The sequence below is a fragment of the Taudactylus pleione genome, unplaced genomic scaffold (assembly GCF_031769625.1).
Source record: "Taudactylus pleione unplaced genomic scaffold, aTauple2 ptg000317l, whole genome shotgun sequence".
NCBI classification, from domain to species: Eukaryota; Metazoa; Chordata; class Amphibia; order Anura; family Myobatrachidae; genus Taudactylus; species Taudactylus pleione.
Window position 1 is genome coordinate 5,449,449 of NW_028284718.1, and position 20,852 is coordinate 5,470,300.

General features: G+C 31.7%; 3 non-coding genes across 3 annotated transcripts; all 3 read left to right on the plus strand.

Moving 5' to 3' along the window:
* Positions 1-910: 910 nt before the first annotated feature.
* TRNAP-UGG (transfer RNA proline (anticodon UGG)) lies at positions 911-982 on the plus strand. Its single transcript has one exon. It is a non-coding gene; the product is annotated as a tRNA-Pro (tRNA).
* Positions 983-9,765: 8,783 nt separating this feature from the next.
* TRNAR-UCG (transfer RNA arginine (anticodon UCG)) lies at positions 9,766-9,837 on the plus strand. The gene has a single exon. It is a non-coding gene; the product is annotated as a tRNA-Arg (tRNA).
* A 1,699-nt stretch (positions 9,838-11,536) lies between these two features.
* TRNAP-UGG (transfer RNA proline (anticodon UGG)) lies at positions 11,537-11,608 on the plus strand. The gene has a single exon. It is a non-coding gene; the product is annotated as a tRNA-Pro (tRNA).
* The last annotated feature ends 9,244 nt before the right edge of the window (positions 11,609-20,852 follow it).

Genomic DNA, 20,852 nt, shown 5'->3' on the forward strand with positions numbered 1-20,852 from the left:
GTTGCGAGAGGTCCCAGATTCAAATCGTGGACGAGCCCAAATTTTCAGATTCTTTGACATGGTTCCATTATCTTATTGAAGTCAATTTCCTGAGTGAATTTCAACTGAATTTTGTTTTTTCAAAACTCTCAAAATAGATTGGATTTACTTATTTGCAGAATTGAATTTTGTTTTATGTCAAACTGCTAATATTATTTGTAAGTACTTATCTGCACATAGCATGTGACATGTCTTGGGTTTTATCCATCAGAAAAACTCTGCTGGGCATCATAAAACTTTGCACAGCAATTTCCAAGCAGGTATACTTAGAAAAATATTGACTATTAGGAAATATTTTATTTATGATAATATTTCCTCCTTTTATACATTAGTGACTGATTTAAAATAATACAATTTTCACATAAAAACAGTTAAGAAATCAAATAAAATGTGCTTACTTGATGATTCTATGACTCTCACTTTGGGTGCGAGAGGTCCCGGGTTCAAATCCTGGACGAGCCCAACTTTTCAGATTCTTTGACATGGTTCCATTATCTTATTGAAGTCAATTTCCTGAGTGAATTTCAACTGAATGTTGTTTTTTCAAAACTCTCAAAATAGATTGGATTTACTTATTTGCACAATTGAATTTTGTTTTTTTTTGTCAAACTGCTAAAATTATTTGTAAGTACTTATCTGCACATAGCATGTGACATGTCTTGGGTTTTATCCATCAGAAAAACTCTGCTTCTCATCATAAAACTTTGCACAGCAATTTCCAAGCAAGTATACTTAGAAAAATATTGACTATTAGGAAACATTTTATTTATGCTAATATTTCCTCCTTGTATACATTAGTGACTGCTTTAAAAGAATACCATTTTCACATAAAAACAGTTAAGAAATCAAATAAACCACACTTATTTCAGTTGGCTCGTTGGTCTAGGGGTATGATTCTCGCTTTGGGTGCGAGAGGTCCTGGGTTCAAATCCCGGACAAGCCCTCTATTTGTTTTGTACAGTACATCTCATGGTTTATATATATCTGATTTTCTCAATTGGCTAAGTCAATAGCATCAACTGAGTTTTGTTTTTGCCATACTCCCAATAGAATTTGTACATACTTATGAATCTTGCCTTCATCATTTTTCAATTGCCTTTCTTCTATTTATGCATGATTTACACATAGCTTTTGACAAGTCTTGGGTTTTATCGATCAGACAAGTCCAAACTCTGTAGCCATTTTTAAATCTTGTCACTGCACTTTCCAAATAAGTACACAAAGAAAACTATCAATAGAATCTTACGGAAACATTTTAGTTGTTCTAAAAATAAGAGCATACTTATTCAAATTTCAACTGTATTGTGGTATATTAGGAAAACTGCAGGTTCCCTACTGTCTAGATAGCTTTGAAAGTTTTAAAAGAATAGTCTCATTTTGAAACACAAAAAGTTCAAAAATGAAATTGCAAGGTTTTCTTTTGCCTTTCTTCTGTGTCTGGAAGCATAATTTGTAAATTGCATATGACAAGTCTTTAGCTTCGTCCAGGAGAGAAGTCCAAACTCTGTAGGCACTCACAAATCTTGTCCCTGCACTTTTCCTATATGCATACTTAGAAAACTATCTACTGGACCATAAGGAAATATTTTATTTATTCTACAAATTCATTTTTACATAAATGTATATGGTGTTTTTAAAAACAAAAAGCTATTTTCTTTAAATCAATTGAAAAATCAATAGAAAAATGTTCAGGTAGGTGGCTTGTTTGTCTAGGGTTATGATTCTCGCTTAGGGTGTGAGAGGTCCCAGGTTCAAATCATGGATGAGCCCAAATTTTCAGATTCTTTGACATAGTTCCATTATCTTATTGAAGTCAATTTCCTGAGTAAAATCTTAAACTGAATATTATTTTTTAAAAACTCTCAAAATAGATTGGATTTACTTATTTGCAGAATTGAATTTTGTTTTATGTCAAACTGCTAATATTATTTGTAAGTACTTATCTGCATATAGCATGTGACATGTCTTGGGTTTTATCCATCAGAAAAACTCAGCTGGGCATCATAAAACTTTGCACAGCAATTTCCAAGCAAGTATACTTAGAAAAATATTGACTATTAGGAAACATTTTATTTATGATAATATTTCCTCCTTTTATACATTAGTGACTGCTTTAAAATAATACAATTTTCACATAAAAACAGTTAAGAAATCAAATAAAATGTGCTTACTTGATGATTCTATGACTCTCACTTTGGGTGCGAGAGGTCCCGGGTTCAAATCCTGGACGAGCCCAACTTTTCAGATTCTTTGACATGGTTCCATTATCTTATTGAAGTCAATTTCCTGAGTGAATTTCAACTGAATGTTGTTTTTTCAAAACTCTCAAAATAGATTGGATTTACTTATTTGCACAATTGAATTTTGTTTTTTTTGTCAAACTGCTAAAATTATTTGTAAGTACTTATCTGCACATAGCATGTGACATGTCTTGGGTTTTATCCATCAGAAAAACTCTGCTGGTCATCATAAAACTTTGCACAGCAATTTCCAAGCAAGTATACTTAGAAAAATATTGACTATTAGGAAACATTTTATTTATGCTAATATTTCCTCCTTGTATACATTAGTGACTGCTTTAAAAGAATACCATTTTCACATAAAAACAGTTAAGAAATCAAATAAACCACACTTATTTCAGTTGGCTCGTTGGTCTAGGGGTATGATTCTCGCTTTGGGTGCGAGAGTTCCCGGGTTCAAATCCTGGACAAGCCTTCTATTTCTTTTGTACAGTACATCTCATGGTTTATATATATCTGATTTTCTCAATTGGCTAAGTCAATAGCATCAACCGAGTTTTGTTTTTGCCATACTCCCAATAGAATTTGTACATACTTATGAATCTTGCCTTCATCATTTTTCAATTGCCTTTCTTCTATTTATGCATGATTTACACATAGCTTTTGACAAGTCTTGGGTTTTATCGATCAGACAAGTCCAAACTCTGTAGCCATTTTTAAATCTTGTCACTGCACTTTCCAAATAAGTACACAAAGAAAACTATCAATAGAATCTTACGGAAACATTTTAGTTGTTCTAAAAATAAGAGCATACTTATTCAAATTTCAACTGTATTGTGGTATATTAGGAAAACTGCAGGTTCCCTACTGTCTAGATAGCTTTGAAAGTTTTAAAAGAATAGTCTCATTTTGAAACACAAAAAGTTCAAAAATGAAATTGCAAGGTTTTCTTTTGCCTTTCTTCTGTGTCTGGAAGCATGATTTGTAAATTGCATATGACAAGTCTTTAGCTTCGTCCATGAGAGAAGTCCAAACTCTGTAGGCACTCACAAATCTTGTCCCTGCACTTTTCCTATATGCATACTTAGAAAACTATCTACTGGACCATAAGGAAATATTTTATTTATTCTACAAATTCATTTTTACATAAATGTATATGGTGTTTTTAAAAACAAAAAGCTATTTTCTTTAAATCAATTGAAAAATCAATAGAAAAATGTTCAGGTAGGTGGCTTGTTGCTCTAGGGTTATGATTCTCGCTTAGGGTGTGAGAGGTCCCAGGTTCAAATCATGGATGAGCCCAAATTTTCTGATTTTTTGACATAGTTCCATTATCTTATTGAAGTCAATTTCTTGAGTAAAATCTTCAACTGAATATTATTTTTTAAAAACTCTCAAAATAGATTGGATTTACTTATTTGCAGAATTGAATTTTGTTTTATGTCAAACTGCTAATATTATTTATAAGTACTTATCTGCACATAGCATGTGACATGTCTTGGGTTTTATCCATCAGAAAAACTCTGCTGGTCATCATAAAACTTTGCACAGCAATTTCCAAGCAAGTATACTTAGAAAAATATTGACTATTAGGAAATATTTTATTTATGATAATATTTCCTCCTTTTATACATTAGTGACTGCTTTAAAATAATACAATTTTCACATAAAAACAGTTAAGAAATCAAATAAAATGTGCTTACTTGATGATTCTATGACTCTCACTTTGGGTGCGAGAGGTCCCGGGTTCAAATCCTGGACGAGCCCAACTTTTCAGATTCTTTGACATAGTTCCATTATCTTATTGAATTCAATTTCCTGAGTGAATTTCAACTGAATGTTGTTTTTTCAAAACTCTCAAAATAGATTGGATTTACTTATTTGCACAATGGAATTTTGTTTTTTGTCAAACTGCTAAAATTATTTGTAAGTACTTATCTGCACATAGCATGTGACATGTCTTGGGTTTTATCCATCAGAAAAACTCTGCTGGTCATCATAAAACTTTGCACAGCAATTTCCAAGCAAGTATACTTAGAAAAATATTGACTATTAGGAAACATTTTATTTATTCTAATATTTCCACCTTGTATACATTAGTGACTGCTTTAAAATAATACAATTTTTACATAAAAACAGTTAAGAAATCAAATAAAACAGGCTTATTTCATTTGGCTCGTTGGTCTAGGGGTATGATTCTTGCTTAGGGTGTGAGAGGTCCTGGGTTCAAATCCAGGACGAGCCCTCTATTTCTTTTTTACAGTGCATCTCATGGATTATATATATCTGATTTTCTCAATTGGCTAAGTCAATAGCATCAACTGAGTTTTGTTTTTGCCATACTGCCAATAGAATTTGTACATACTTATGAATCTTGCCTTCATCATTTTTCAATTGCCTTTCTTCTATTTATGCATGATTTACACATAGCTTTTGACAAGTCTTGGGTTTTATTGATCAGACAAGTCCAAACTCTGTAGCCATTTTTAAATCTTGTCACTGCACTTTCCAAATAAGCACACAAAAAAAACTATCAATAGAATCTTACGGAAACATTTTAGTCGTACTAAAAATAAGAGCATACTTATTCAAATTTCAACTGTATTGTGGTATATTAGGAAAACTGCAGGTTCCCTACTGTCTAGATAGCTTTGAATGTTTTAAAAGAATAGTCTCATTTTGAAACACAAAAAGTTCAAAAATGAAAGTGCAAGGTTTTCTTTTGCCTTTCTTCTGTGTCTGGAAGCATGATTTGTACATTGCATATGACAAGTCTTTAGCTTCGTCCATGAGAGAAATCCAAACTCTGTAGGCACTCACAAATCTTGTCCCTGCACTTTTCCTATATGCATACTTAGAAAACTATCTACTGGACCATAAGGAAATATTTTATTTATTCTACAAATTCATTTTTACATAAATGTATATGGTGTTTTTAAAAACAAAAAGCTATTTTCTTTAAATCAATTGAAAAATCAATAGAAAAATGTTCAGGTAGGTGGCTTGTTGGTCTAGAGTTATGATTCTCGCTTAGGGTTGCGAGAGGTCCCAGATTCAAATCGTGGACGAGCCCAAATTTTCAGATTCTTTGACATGGTTCCATTATCTTATTGAAGTCAATTTCCTGAGTAAAATCTTAAACTGAATATTATTTTTTAAAAACTCTCAAAATAGATTGGATTTACTTATTTGCAGAATTGAATTTTGTTTTATGTCAAACTGCTAATATTATTTGTAAGTACTTATCTGCATATAGCATGTGACATGTCTTGGGTTTTATCCATCAGAAAAACTCAGCTGGGCATCATAAAACTTTGCACAGCAATTTCCAAGCAAGTATACTTAGAAAAATATTGACTATTAGGAAATATTTTATTTATGATAATATTTCCTCCTTTTATACATTAGTGACTGCTTTAAAATAATACAATTTTCACATAAAAACAGTTAAGAAATCAAATAAAATGTGCTTACTTGATGATTCTATGACTCTCACTTTGGGTGCGAGAGGTCCCGGGTTCAAATCCTGGACGAGCCCAACTTTTCAGATTCTTTGACATGGTTCCATTATCTTATTGAAGTCAATTTCCTGAGTGAATTTCAACTGAATGTTGTTTTTTCAAAACTCTCAAAATAGATTGGATTTACTTATTTGCACAATTGAATTTTGTTTTTTTTGTCAAACTGCTAAAATTATTTGTAAGTACTTATCTGCACATAGCATGTGACATGTCTTGGGTTTTATCCATCAGAAAAACTCTGCTGGTCATCATAAAACTTTGCACAGCAATTTCCAAGCAAGTATACTTAGAAAAATATTGACTATTAGGAAACATTTTATTTATGCTAATATTTCCTCCTTGTATACATTAGTGACTGCTTTAAAAGAATACCATTTTCACATAAAAACAGTTAAGAAATCAAATAAACCACACTTTTTTCAGTTGGCTCGTTGGTCTAGGGGTATGATTCTCGCTTTGGGTGCGAGAGTTCCCGGGTTCAAATCCTGGACAAGCCTTCTATTTCTTTTGTACAGTACATCTCATGGTTTATATATATCTGATTTTCTCAATTGGCTAAGTCAATAGCATCAACCGAGTTTTGTTTTTGCCATACTCCCAATAGAATTTGTACATACTTATGAATCTTGCCTTCATCATTTTTCAATTGCCTTTCTTCTATTTATGCATGATTTACACATAGCTTTTGACAAGTCTTGGGTTTTATCGATCAGACAAGTCCAAACTCTGTAGCCATTTTTAAATCTTGTCACTGCACTTTCCAAATAAGTACACAAAGAAAACTATCAATAGAATCTTACGGAAACATTTTAGTTGTTCTAAAAATAAGAGCATACTTATTCAAATTTCAACTGTATTGTGGTATATTAGGAAAACTGCAGGTTCCCTACTGTCTAGATAGCTTTGAAAGTTTTAAAAGAATAGTCTCATTTTGAAACACAAAAAGTTCAAAAATGAAATTGCAAGGTTTTCTTTTGCCTTTCTTCTGTGTCTGGAAGCATGATTTGTAAATTGCATATGACAAGTCTTTAGCTTCGTCCATGAGAGAAGTCCAAACTCTGTAGGCACTCACAAATCTTGTCCCTGCACTTTTCCTATATGCATACTTAGAAAACTATCTACTGGACCATAAGGAAATATTTTATTTATTCTACAAATTCATTTTTACATAAATGTATATGGTGTTTTTAAAAACAAAAAGCTATTTTCTTTAAATCAATTGAAAAATCAATAGAAAAATGTTCAGGTAGGTGGCTTGTTGCTCTAGGGTTATGATTCTCGCTTAGGGTGTGAGAGGTCCCAGGTTCAAATCATGGATGAGCCCAAATTTTCTGATTTTTTGACATAGTTCCATTATCTTATTGAAGTCAATTTCTTGAGTAAAATCTTCAACTGAATATTATTTTTTAAAAACTCTCAAAATAGATTGGATTTACTTATTTGCAGAATTGAATTTTGTTTTATGTCAAACTGCTAATATTATTTATAAGTACTTATCTGCACATAGCATGTGACATGTCTTGGGTTTTATCCATCAGAAAAACTCTGCTGGGCATCATAAAACTTTGCACAGCAATTTCCAAGCAAGTATACTTAGAAAAATATTGACTATTAGGAAATATTTTATTTATGATAATATTTCCTCCTTTTATACATTAGTGACTGCTTTAAAATAATACAATTTTCACATAAAAACAGTTAAGAAATCAAATAAAATGTGCTTACTTGATGATTCTATGACTCTCACTTTGGGTGCGAGAGGTCCCGGGTTCAAATCCTGGACGAGCCCAACTTTTCAGATTCTTTGACATAGTTCCATTATCTTATTGAAGTCAATTTCCTGAGTGAATTTCAACTGAATGTTGTTTTTTCAAAACTCTCAAAATAGATTGGATTTACTTATTTGCACAATGGAATTTTGTTTTTTGTCAAACTGCTAAAATTATTTGTAAGTACTTATCTGCACATAGCATGTGACATGTCTTGGGTTTTATCCATCAGAAAAACTCTGCTGGTCATCATAAAACTTTGCACAGCAATTTCCAAGCAAGTATACTTAGAAAAATATTGACTATTAGGAAACATTTTATTTATGCTAATATTTCCTCCTTGTATACATTAGTGACTGCTTTAAAAGAATACCATTTTCACATAAAAACAGTTAAGAAATCAAATAAACCACACTTATTTCAGTTGGCTCGTTGGTCTAGGGGTATGATTCTCGCTTTGGGTGCGAGAGTTCCCGGGTTCAAATCCTGGACAAGCCTTCTATTTCTTTTGTACAGTACATCTCATGGTTTATATATATCTGATTTTCTCAATTGGCTAAGTCAATAGCATCAACCGAGTTTTGTTTTTGCCATACTCCCAATAGAATTTGTACATACTTATGAATCTTGCCTTCATCATTTTTCAATTGCCTTTCTTCTATTTATGCATGATTTACACATAGCTTTTGACAAGTCTTGGGTTTTATCGATCAGACAAGTCCAAACTCTGTAGCCATTTTTAAATCTTGTCACTGCACTTTCCAAATAAGTACACAAAGAAAACTATCAATAGAATCTTACGGAAACATTTTAGTTGTTCTAAAAATAAGAGCATACTTATTCAAATTTCAACTGTATTGTGGTATATTAGGAAAACTGCAGGTTCCCTACTGTCTAGATAGCTTTGAAAGTTTTAAAAGAATAGTCTCATTTTGAAACACAAAAAGTTCAAAAATGAAATTGCAAGGTTTTCTTTTGCCTTTCTTCTGTGTCTGGAAGCATGATTTGTAAATTGCATATGACAAGTCTTTAGCTTCGTCCATGAGAGAAGTCCAAACTCTGTAGGCACTCACAAATCTTGTCCCTGCACTTTTCCTATATGCATACTTAGAAAACTATCTACTGGACCATAAGGAAATATTTTATTTATTCTACAAATTCATTTTTACATAAATGTATATGGTGTTTTTAAAAACAAAAAGCTATTTTCTTTAAATCAATTGAAAAATCAATAGAAAAATGTTCAGGTAGGTGGCTTGTTGCTCTAGGGTTATGATTCTCGCTTAGGGTGTGAGAGGTCCCAGGTTCAAATCATGGATGAGCCCAAATTTTCTGATTTTTTGACATAGTTCCATTATCTTATTGAAGTCAATTTCTTGAGTAAAATCTTCAACTGAATATTATTTTTTAAAAACTCTCAAAATAGATTGGATTTACTTATTTGCAGAATTGAATTTTGTTTTATGTCAAACTGCTAATATTATATATAAGTACTTATCTGCACATAGCATGTGACATGTCTTGGGTTTTATCCATCAGAAAAACTCTGCTGGGCATCATAAAACTTTGCACAGCAATTTCCAAGCAAGTATACTTAGAAAAATATTGACTATTAGGAAATATTTTATTTATGATAATATTTCCTCCTTTTATACATTAGTGACTGCTTTAAAATAATACAATTTTCACATAAAAACAGTTAAGAAATCAAATAAAATGTGCTTACTTGATGATTCTATGACTCTCACTTTGGGTGCGAGAGGTCCCGGGTTCAAATCCTGGACGAGCCCAACTTTTCAGATTCTTTGACATAGTTCCATTATCTTATTGAAGTCAATTTCCTGAGTGAATTTCAACTGAATGTTGTTTTTTCAAAACTCTCAAAATAGATTGGATTTACTTATTTGCACAATGGAATTTTGTTTTTTGTCAAACTGCTAAAATTATTTGTAAGTACTTATCTGCACATAGCATGTGACATGTCTTGGGTTTTATCCATCAGAAAAACTCTGCTGGTCATCATAAAACTTTGCACAGCAATTTCCAAGCAAGTATACTTAGAAAAATATTGACTATTAGGAAACATTTTATTTATGCTAATATTTCCTCCTTGTATACATTAGTGACTGCTTTAAAAGAATACCATTTTCACATAAAAACAGTTAAGAAATCAAATAAACCACACTTATTTCAGTTGGCTCGTTGGTCTAGGGGTATGATTCTCGCTTTCGGTGCGAGAGGTCCCGGGTTCAAATCCCGGACAAGCCTTCTATTTTTTTTGTACAGTACATCTCATGGTTTATATATATCTGATTTTCTCAATTGGCTAAGTCAATAGCATCAACTGAGTTTTGTTTTTGCCATACTCCCAATAGAATTTGTACATACTTATGAATCTTGCCTTCATCATTTTTCAATTGCCTTTCTTCTATTTATGCATGATTTACACATAGCTTTTGACAAGTCTTGGGTTTTATCGATCAGACAAGTCCAAACTCTGTAGCCATTTTTAAATCTTGTCACTGCACTTTCCAAATAAGTACACAAAGAAAACTATCAATAGAATCTTACGGAAACATTTTACTTGTTCTAAAAATAAGATCATACTTATTCAAATTTCAACTGTATTGTGGTATATTAGGAAAACTGCAGGTTCCCTACTGTCTAGATAGCTTTGAAAGTTTTAAAAGAATAGTCTCATTTTGAAATACAAAAAGTTCAAAAATGAAATTGCAAGGTTTTCTTTTGCCTTTCTTCTGTGTCTGGAAGCATGATTTGTAAATTGCATATGACAAGTCTTTAGCTTCGTCCATGAGAGAAGTCCAAACTCTGTAGGCACTCACAAATCTTGTCCCTGCACTTTTCCTATATGCATACTTAGAAAACTATCTACTGGACCATAAGGAAATATTTTATTTATTCTACAAATTCATTTTTACATAAATGTATATGGTGTTTTTAAAACAAAAAGCTATTTTCTTTAAATCAATTGAAAAATCAATAGAAAAATGTTCAGGTAGGTGGCTTGTTGGTCTAGGGTTATGATTCTCGCTTAGGGTGTGAGAGGTCCCAGGTTCAAATCATGGATGAGCCCAAATTTTCAGATTCTTTGACATAGTTCCATTATCTTATTGAAGTCAATTTCCTGAGTAAAATCTTCAACTGAATATTATTTTTTAAAAACTCTCAAAATAGATTGGATTTACTTATTTGCAGAATTGAATTTTGTTTTATGTCAAACTGCTAATATTATTTGTAAGTACTTATCTGCACATAGCATGTGACATGTCTTGGGTTTTATCCATCAGAAAAACTCTGCTGGGCATCATAAAACTTTGCACAGCAATTTCCAAGCAAGTATACTTAGAAAAATATTGACTATTAGGAAATATTTTATTTATGATAATATTTCCTCCTTTTATACATTAGTGACTGCTTTAAAATAATACAATTTTCACATAAAAACAGTTAAGAAATCAAATAAAATGTGCTTACTTAATGATTCTATGACTCTCACTTTGGGTGCGAGAGGTCCCAGGTTCAAATCCTGGATGAGCCCAACTTTTCAGATTCTTTGACATGGTTCCATTATCTTATTGAAGTCAATTTCCTGAGTGAATTTCAACTGAATGTTGTTTTTTCAAAACTCTCAAAATAGATTGGATTTACTTATTTGCACAATTGAATTTTGTTTTTTTTGTCAAACTGCTAAAATTATTTGTAAGTACTTATCTGCACATAGCATGTGACATGTCTTGGGTTTTATCCATCAGAAAAACTCTGCTGGTCATCATAAAACTTTGCACAGCAATTTCCAAGCAAGTATACTTAGAAAAATATTGACTATTAGGAAACATTTTATTTATGCTAATATTTCCTCCTTGTATACATTAGTGACTGCTTTAAAAGAATACCATTTTCACATAAAAACAGTTAAGAAATCAAATAAACCACACTTATTTCAGTTGGCTCGTTGGTCTAGGGGTATGATTCTCGCTTTGGGTGCGAGAGGTCCCGGGTTCAAATCCTGGACAAGCCTTCTATTTCTTTTGTACAGTACATCTCATGGTTTATATATATCTGATTTTCTCAATTGGCTAAGTCAATAGCATCAACCGAGTTTTGTTTTTGCCATACTCCCAATAGAATTTGTACATACTTATGAATCTTGCCTTCATCATTTTTCAATTGCCTTTCTTCTATTTATGCATGATTTACACATAGCTTTTGACAAGTCTTGGGTTTTATCGATCAGACAAGTCCAAACTCTGTAGCCATTTTTAAATCTTGTCACTGCACTTTCCAAATAAGTACACAAAGAAAACTATCAATAGAATCTTACGGAAACATTTTAGTTGTTCTAAAAATAAGAGCATACTTATTCAAATTTCAACTGTATTGTGGTATATTAGGAAAACTGCAGGTTCCCTACTGTCTAGATAGCTTTGAAAGTTTTAAAAGAATAGTCTCATTTTGAAACACAAAAAGTTCAAAAATGAAATTGCAAGGTTTTCTTTTGCCTTTCTTCTGTGTCTGGAAGCATGATTTGTAAATTGCATATGACAAGTCTTTAGCTTTGTCCATGAGAAAAGTCCAAACTCTGTAGGCACTCACAAATCTTGTCCCTGCACTTTTCCTATATGCATATTTAGAAAACTATCTACTGGACCATAAGGAAATATTTTATTTATTCTACAAATTCATTTTTACATAAATGTATATGGTGTTTTTAAAAATAAAAAGCTATTTTCTTTAAATCAATTGAAAAATCAATAGAAAAATGTTCAGGTAGGTGGCTTGTTGGTCTAGGGTTATGATTCTCGCTTAGGGTGTGAGAGGTCCCAGGTTCAAATCATGGATGAGCCCAAATTTTCAGATTCTTTGACATAGTTCCATTATCTTATTGAAGTCAATTTCCTGAGTAAAATCTTAAACTGAATATTATTTTTTAAAAACTCTCAAAATAGATTGGATTTACTTATTTGCAGAATTGAATTTTGTTTTATGTCAAACTGCTAATATTATTTGTAAGTACTTATCTGCACATAGCATGTGACATGTCTTGGGTTTTATCCATCAGAAAAACTCTGCTGGGCATCATAAAACTTTGCACAGCAATTTCCAAGCAAGTATACTTAGAAAAATATTGACTATTAGGAAATATTTTATTTATGATAATATTTCCTCCTTTTATACATTAGTGACTGCTTTAAAATAATACAATTTTCACATAAAAACAGTTAAGAAATCAAATAAAATGTGCTTACTTGATGATTCTATGACTTTCACTTTGGGTGCGAGAGGTCCCGGGTTCAAATCCTGGACGAGCCCAACTTTTCAGATTCTTTGGCATAGTTCCATTATCTTATTGAAGTCAATTTCCTGAGTGAATTTCAACTGAATGTTGTTTTTTCAAAACTCTCAAAATAGATTGGATTTACTTATTTGCAGAATTGAATTTTGTTTTATGTCAAACTGCTAATATTATTTATAAGTACTTATCTGCACATAGCATGTGACATGTCTTGGGTTTTATCCATCAGAAAATCTCTGCTGGGCATCATAAAACTTTGCACAGCAATTTCCAAGCAAGTATACTTAGAAAAATATTGACTATTAGGAAATATTTTATTTATGATAATATTTCCTCCTTTTATACATTAGTGACTGCTTTAAAATAATACAATTTTCACATAAAAACAGTTAAGAAATCAAATAAAATGTGCTTACTTGATTATTCTATCACTCTCACTTTGGGTGCGAGAGGTCCCGAGTTCAAATCCTGGACGAGCCCAACTTTTCAGATTCTTTGACATAGTTCCATTATCTTATTGAAGTCAATTTCCTGAGTGAATTTCAACTGAATGTTGTTTTTTCAAAACTCTCAAAATAGATTGGATTTACTTATTTGCACAATGGAATTTTGTTTTTTGTCAAACTGCTAAAATTATTTGTAAGTACTTATCTGCACATAGCATGTGACATGTCTTGGGTTTTATCCATCAGAAAAACTCTGCTGGTCATCATAAAACTTTGCACAGCAATTTCCAAGCAAGTATACTTAGAAAAATATTGACTATTAGGAAACATTTTATTTATGCTAATATTTCCTCCTTGTATACATTAGTGACTGCTTTAAAAGAATACCATTTTCACATAAAAACAGTTAAGAAATCAAATAAACCACACTTATTTCAGTTGGCTCGTTGGTCTAGGGGTATGATTCTTGTTGTGGATGCGAGAGGTCCCGGGTTCAAATCCCGGACAAGCCCTCTATTTCTTTTGTACAGTACATCTCATGGTTTATATATATCTGATTTTCTCAATTGGCTAAGTCAATAGCATCAACTGAGTTTTGTTTTTGCCATACTCCCAATAGAATTTGTACATACTTATGAATCTTGCCTTCATCATTTTTCAATTGCCTTTCTTCTATTTATGCATGATTTACACATAGCTTTTGACAAGTCTTGGGTTTTATCGATCAGACAAGTCCAAACTCTGTAGCCATTTTTAAATCTTGTCACTGCACTTTCCAAATAAGTACACAAAGAAAACTATCAATAGAATCTTACGGAAACATTTTAGTTGTTCTAAAAATAAGAGCATACTTATTCAAATTTCAACTGTATTGTGGTATATTAGGAAAACTGCAGGTTCCCTACTGTCTAGATAGCTTTGAAAGTTTTAAAAGAATAGTCTCATTTTGAAACACAAAAAGTTCAAAAATGAAATTGCAAGGTTTTCTTTTGCCTTTCTTCTGTGTCTGGAAGCATGATTTGTAAATTGCATATGACAAGTCTTTAGCTTCGTCCATGAGAAAAGTCCAAACTCTGTAGGCACTCACAAATCTTGTCCCTGCACTTTTCCTATATGCATACTTAGAAAACTATCTACTGGACCATAAGGAAATATTTTATTTATTCTACAAATTCATTTTTACATAAATGTATATGGTGTTTTTAAAAACAAAAAGCTATTTTCTTTAAATCAATTGAAAAATCAATAGAAAAATGTTCAGGTAGGTGGCTTGTTGGTCTAGGGTTATGATTCTCGCTTAGGGTGTGAGAGGTCCCAGGTTCAAATCATGGATGAGCCCAAATTTTCAGATTCTTTGACATAGTTCCATTATCTTATTGAAGTCAATTTCCTGAGTAAAATCTTAAACTGAATATTATTTTTTAAAAACTCTCAAAATAGATTGAATTTACTTATTTGCAGAATTGAATTTTGTTTTATGTCAAACTGCTAATATTATTTATAAGTACTTATCTGCACATAGCATGTGACATGTCTTGGGTTTTATCCATCAGAAAAACTCTGCTGGTCATCATAAAACTTTGCACAGCAATTTCCAAGCAAGTATACTTAGAAAAATATTGACTATTAGGAAATATTTTATTTATGATAATATTTCCTCCTTTTATACATTAGTGACTGCTTTAAAATAATACAATTTTCACATAAAAACAGTTAAGAAATCAAATAAAATGTGCTTACTTGATGATTCTATGACTCTCACTTTGGGTGCGAGAGGTCCCGGGTTCAAATCCTGGACGAGCCCAACTTTTCAGATTCTTTGACATAGTTCCATTATCTTATTGAATTCAATTTCCTGAGTGAATTTCAACTGAATGTTGTTTTTTCAAAACTCTCAAAATAGATTGGATTTACTTATTTGCACAATGGAATTTTGTTTTTTGTCAAACTGCTAAAATTATTTGTAAGTACTTATCTGCACATAGCATGTGACATGTCTTGGGTTTTATCCATCAGAAAAACTCTGCTGGTCATCATAAAACTTTGCACAGCAATTTCCAAGCAAGTATACTTAGAAAAATATTGACTATTAGGAAACATTTTATTTATTCTAATATTTCCACCTTGTATACATTAGTGACTGCTTTAAAATAATACAATTTTTACATAAAAACAGTTAAGAAATCAAATAAAACAGGCTTATTTCATTTGGCTCGTTGGTCTAGGGGTATGATTCTTGCTTAGGGTGTGAGAGGTCCTGGGTTCAAATCCAGGACGAGCCCTCTATTTCTTTTTTACAGTGCATCTCATGGATTATATATATCTGATTTTCTCAATTGGCTAAGTCAATAGCATCAACTGAGTTTTGTTTTTGCCATACTGCCAATAGAATTTGTACATACTTATGAATCTTGCCTTCATCATTTTTCAATTGCCTTTCTTCTATTTATGCATGATTTACACATAGCTTTTGACAAGTCTTGGGTTTTATTGATCAGACAAGTCCAAACTCTGTAGCCATTTTTAAATCTTGTCACTGCACTTTCCAAATAAGCACACAAAAAAAACTATCAATAGAATCTTACGGAAACATTTTAGTCGTACTAAAAATAAGAGCATACTTATTCAAATTTCAACTGTATTGTGGTATATTAGGAAAACTGCAGGTTCCCTACTGTCTAGATAGCTTTGAATGTTTTAAAAGAATAGTCTCATTTTGAAACACAAAAAGTTCAAAAATGAAAGTGCAAGGTTTTCTTTTGCCTTTCTTCTGTGTCTGGAAGCATGATTTGTACATTGCATATGACAAGTCTTTAGCTTCGTCCATGAGAGAAATCCAAACTCTGTAGGCACTCACAAATCTTGTCCCTGCACTTTTCCTATATGCATACTTAGAAAACTATCTACTGGACCATAAGGAAATATTTTATTTATTCTACAAATTCATTTTTACATAAATGTATATGGTGTTTTTAAAAACAAAAAGCTATTTTCTTTAAATCAATTGAAAAATCAATAGAAAAATGTTCAGGTAGGTGGCTTGTTGGTCTAGAGTTATGATTCTCGCTTAGGGTTGCGAGAGGTCCCAGATTCAAATCGTGGACGAGCCCAAATTTTCAGATTCTTTGACATGGTTCCATTATCTTATTGAAGTCAATTTCCTGAGTAAAATCTTAAACTGAATATTATTTTTTAAAAACTCTCAAAATAGATTGGATTTACTTATTTGCAGAATTGAATTTTGTTTTATGTCAAACTGCTAATATTATTTGTAAGTACTTATCTGCATATAGCATGTGACATGTCTTGGGTTTTATCCATCAGAAAAACTCAGCTGGGCATCATAAAACTTTGCACAGCAATTTCCAAGCAAGTATACTTAGAAAAATATTGACTATTAGGAAATATTTTATTTATGATAATATTTCCTCCTTTTATACATTAGTGACTGCTTTAAAATAATACAATTTTCACATAAAAACAGTTAAGAAATCAAATAAAATGTGCTTACTTGATGATTCTATGACTCTCACTTTGGGTGCGAGAGGTCCCGGGTTCAAATCCTGGACGAGCCCAACTTTTCAGATTCTTTGACATGGTTCCATTATCTTATTGAAGTCAATTTCCTGAGTGAATTTCAACTGAATGTTGTTTTTTCAAAACTCTCAAAATAGATTGGATTTACTTATTTGCACAATTGAATTTTGTTTTTTTTGTCAAACTGCTAAAATTATTTGTAAGTACTTATCTGCACATAGCATGTGACATGTCTTGGGTTTTATCCATCAGAAAAACTCTGCTGGTCATCATAAAACTTTGCACAGCAATTTCCAAGCAAGTATACTTAGAAAAATATTGACTATTAGGAAACATTTTATTTATGCTAATATTTCCTCCTTGTATACATTAGTGACTGCTTTAAAAGAATACCATTTTCACATAAAAACAGTTAAGAAATCAAATAAACCACACTTATTTCAGTTGGCTCGTTGGTCTAGGGGTATGATTCTCGCTTTGGGTGCGAGAGTTCCCGGGTTCAAATCCTGGACAAGCCTTCTATTTCTTTTGTACAGTACATCTCATGGTTTATATATATCTGATTTTCTCAATTGGCTAAGTCAATAGCATCAACCGAGTTTTGTTTTTGCCATACTCCCAATAGAATTTGTACATACTTATGAATCTTGCCTTCATCATTTTTCAATTGCCTTTCTTCTATTTATGCATGATTTACACATAGCTTTTGACAAGTCTTGGGTTTTATCGATCAGACAAGTCCAAACTCTGTAGCCATTTTTAAATCTTGTCACTGCACTTTCCAAATAAGTACACAAAGAAAACTATCAATAGAATCTTACGGAAACATTTTAGTTGTTCTAAAAATAAGAGCATACTTATTCAAATTTCAACTGTATTGTGGTATATTAGGAAAACTGCAGGTTCCCTACTGTCTAGATAGCTTTGAAAGTTTTAAAAGAATAGTCTCATTTTGAAACACAAAAAGTTCAAAAATGAAATTGCAAGGTTTTCTTTTGCCTTTCTTCTGTGTCTGGAAGCATGATTTGTAAATTGCATATGACAAGTCTTTAGCTTCGTCCATGAGAGAAGTCCAAACTCTGTAGGCACTCACAAATCTTGTCCCTGCACTTTTCCTATATGCATACTTAGAAAACTATCTACTGGACCATAAGGAAATATTTTATTTATTCTACAAATTCATTTTTACATAAATGTATATGGTGTTTTTAAAAACAAAAAGCTATTTTCTTTAAATCAATTGAAAAATCAATAGAAAAATGTTCAGGTAGGTGGCTTGTTGCTCTAGGGTTATGATTCTCGCTTAGGGTGTGAGAGGTCCCAGGTTCAAATCATGGATGAGCCCAAATTTTCTGATTTTTTGACATAGTTCCATTATCTTATTGAAGTCAATTTCTTGAGTAAAATCTTCAACTGAATATTATTTTTTAAAAACTCTCAAAATAGATTGGATTTACTTATTTGCAGAATTGAATTTTGTTTTATGTCAAACTGCTAATATTATTTATAAGTACTTATCTGCACATAGCATGTGACATGTCTTGGGTTTTATCCATCAGAAAAACTCTGCTGGGCATCATAAAACTTTGCACAGCAATTTCCAAGCAAGTATACTTAGAAAAATATTGACTATTAGGAAATATTTTATTTATGATAATATTTCCTCCTTTTATACATTAGTGACTGCTTTAAAATAATACAATTTTCACATAAAAACAGTTAAGAAATCAAATAAAATGTGCTTACTTGATGATTCTATGACTCTCACTTTGGGTGCGAGAGGTCCCGGGTTCAAATCCTGGACGAGCCCAACTTTTCAGATTCTTTGACATAGTTCCATTATCTTATTGAAGTCAATTTCCTGAGTGAATTTCAACTGAATGTTGTTTTTTCAAAACTCTCAAAATAGATTGGATTTACTTATTTGCACAATGGAATTTTGTTTTTTGTCAAACTGCTAAAATTATTTGTAAGTACTTATCTGCACATAGCATGTGACATGTCTTGGGTTTTATCCATCAGAAAAACTCTGCTGGTCATCATAAAACTTTGCACAGCAATTTCCAAGCAAGTATACTTAGAAAAATATTGACTATTAGGAAACATTTTATTTATGCTAATATTTCCTCCTTGTATACATTAGTGACTGCTTTAAAAGAATACCATTTTCACATAAAAACAGTTAAGAAATCAAATAAACCACACTTATTTCAGTTGGCTCGTTGGTCTAGGGGTATGATTCTCGCTTTGGGTGCGAGAGTTCCCGGGTTCAAATCCTGGACAAGCCTTCTATTTCTTTTGTACAGTACATCTCATGGTTTATATATATCTGATTTTCTCAATTGGCTAAGTCAATAGCATCAACCGAGTTTTGTTTTTGCCATACTCCCAATAGAATTTGTACATACTTATGAATCTTGCCTTCATCATTTTTCAATTGCCTTTCTTCTATTTATGCATGATTTACACATAGCTTTTGACAAGTCTTGGGTTTTATCGATCAGACAAGTCCAAACTCTGTAGCCATTTTTAAATCTTGTCACTGCACTTTCCAAATAAGTACACAAAGAAAACTATCAATAGAATCTTACGGAAACATTTTAGTTGTTCTAAAAATAAGAGCATACTTATTCAAATTTCAACTGTATTGTGGTATATTAGGAAAACTGCAGGTTCCCTACTGTCTAGATAGCTTTGAAAGTTTTAAAAGAATAGTCTCATTTTGAAACACAAAAAGTTCAAAAATGAAATTGCAAGGTTTTCTTTTGCCTTTCTTCTGTGTCTGGAAGCATGATTTGTAAATTGCATATGACAAGTCTTTAGCTTCGTCCATGAGAGAAGTCCAAACTCTGTAGGCACTCACAAATCTTGTCCCTGCACTTTTCCTATATGCATACTTAGAAAACTATCTACTGGACCATAAGGAAATATTTTATTTATTCTACAAATTCATTTTTACATAAATGTATATGGTGTTTTTAAAAACAAAAAGCTATTTTCTTTAAATCAATTGAAAAATCAATAGAAAAATGTTCAGGTAGGTGGCTTGTTGCTCTAGGGTTATGATTCTCGCTTAGGGTGTGAGAGGTCCCAGGTTCAAATCATGGATGAGCCCAAATTTTCTGATTTTTTGACATAGTTCCATTATCTTATTGAAGTCAATTTCTTGAGTAAAATCTTCAACTGAATATTATTTTTTAAAAACTCTCAAAATAGATTGGATTTACTTATTTGCAGAATTGAATTTTGTTTTATGTCAAACTGCTAATATTATATATAAGTACTTATCTGCACATAGCATGTGACATGTCTTGGGTTTTATCCATCAGAAAAACTCTGCTGGGCATCATAAAACTTTGCACAGCAATTTCCAAGCAAGTATACTTAGAAAAATATTGACTATTAGGAAATATTTTATTTATGATAATATTTCCTCCTTTTATACATTAGTGACTGCTTTAAAATAATACAATTTTCACATAAAAACAGTTAAGAAATCAAATAAAATGTGCTTACTTGATGATTCTATGACTCTCACTTTGGGTGCGAGAGGTCCCGGGTTCAAATCCTGGACGAGCCCAACTTTTCAGATTCTTTGACATAGTTCCATTATCTTATTGAAGTCAATTTCCTGAGTGAATTTCAACTGAATGTTGTTTTTTCAAAACTCTCAAAATAGATTGGATTTACTTATTTGCACAATGGAATTTTGTTTTTTGTCAAACTGCTAAAATTATTTGTAAGTACTTATCTGCACATAGCATGTGACATGTCTTGGGTTTTATCCATCAGAAAAACTCTGCTGGTCATCATAAAACTTTGCACAGCAATTTCCAAGCAAGTATACTTAGAAAAATATTGACTATTAGGAAACATTTTATTTATGCTAATATTTCCTCCTTGTATACATTAGTGACTGCTTTAAAAGAATACCATTTTCACATAAAAACAGTTAAGAAATCAAATAAACCACACTTATTTCAGTT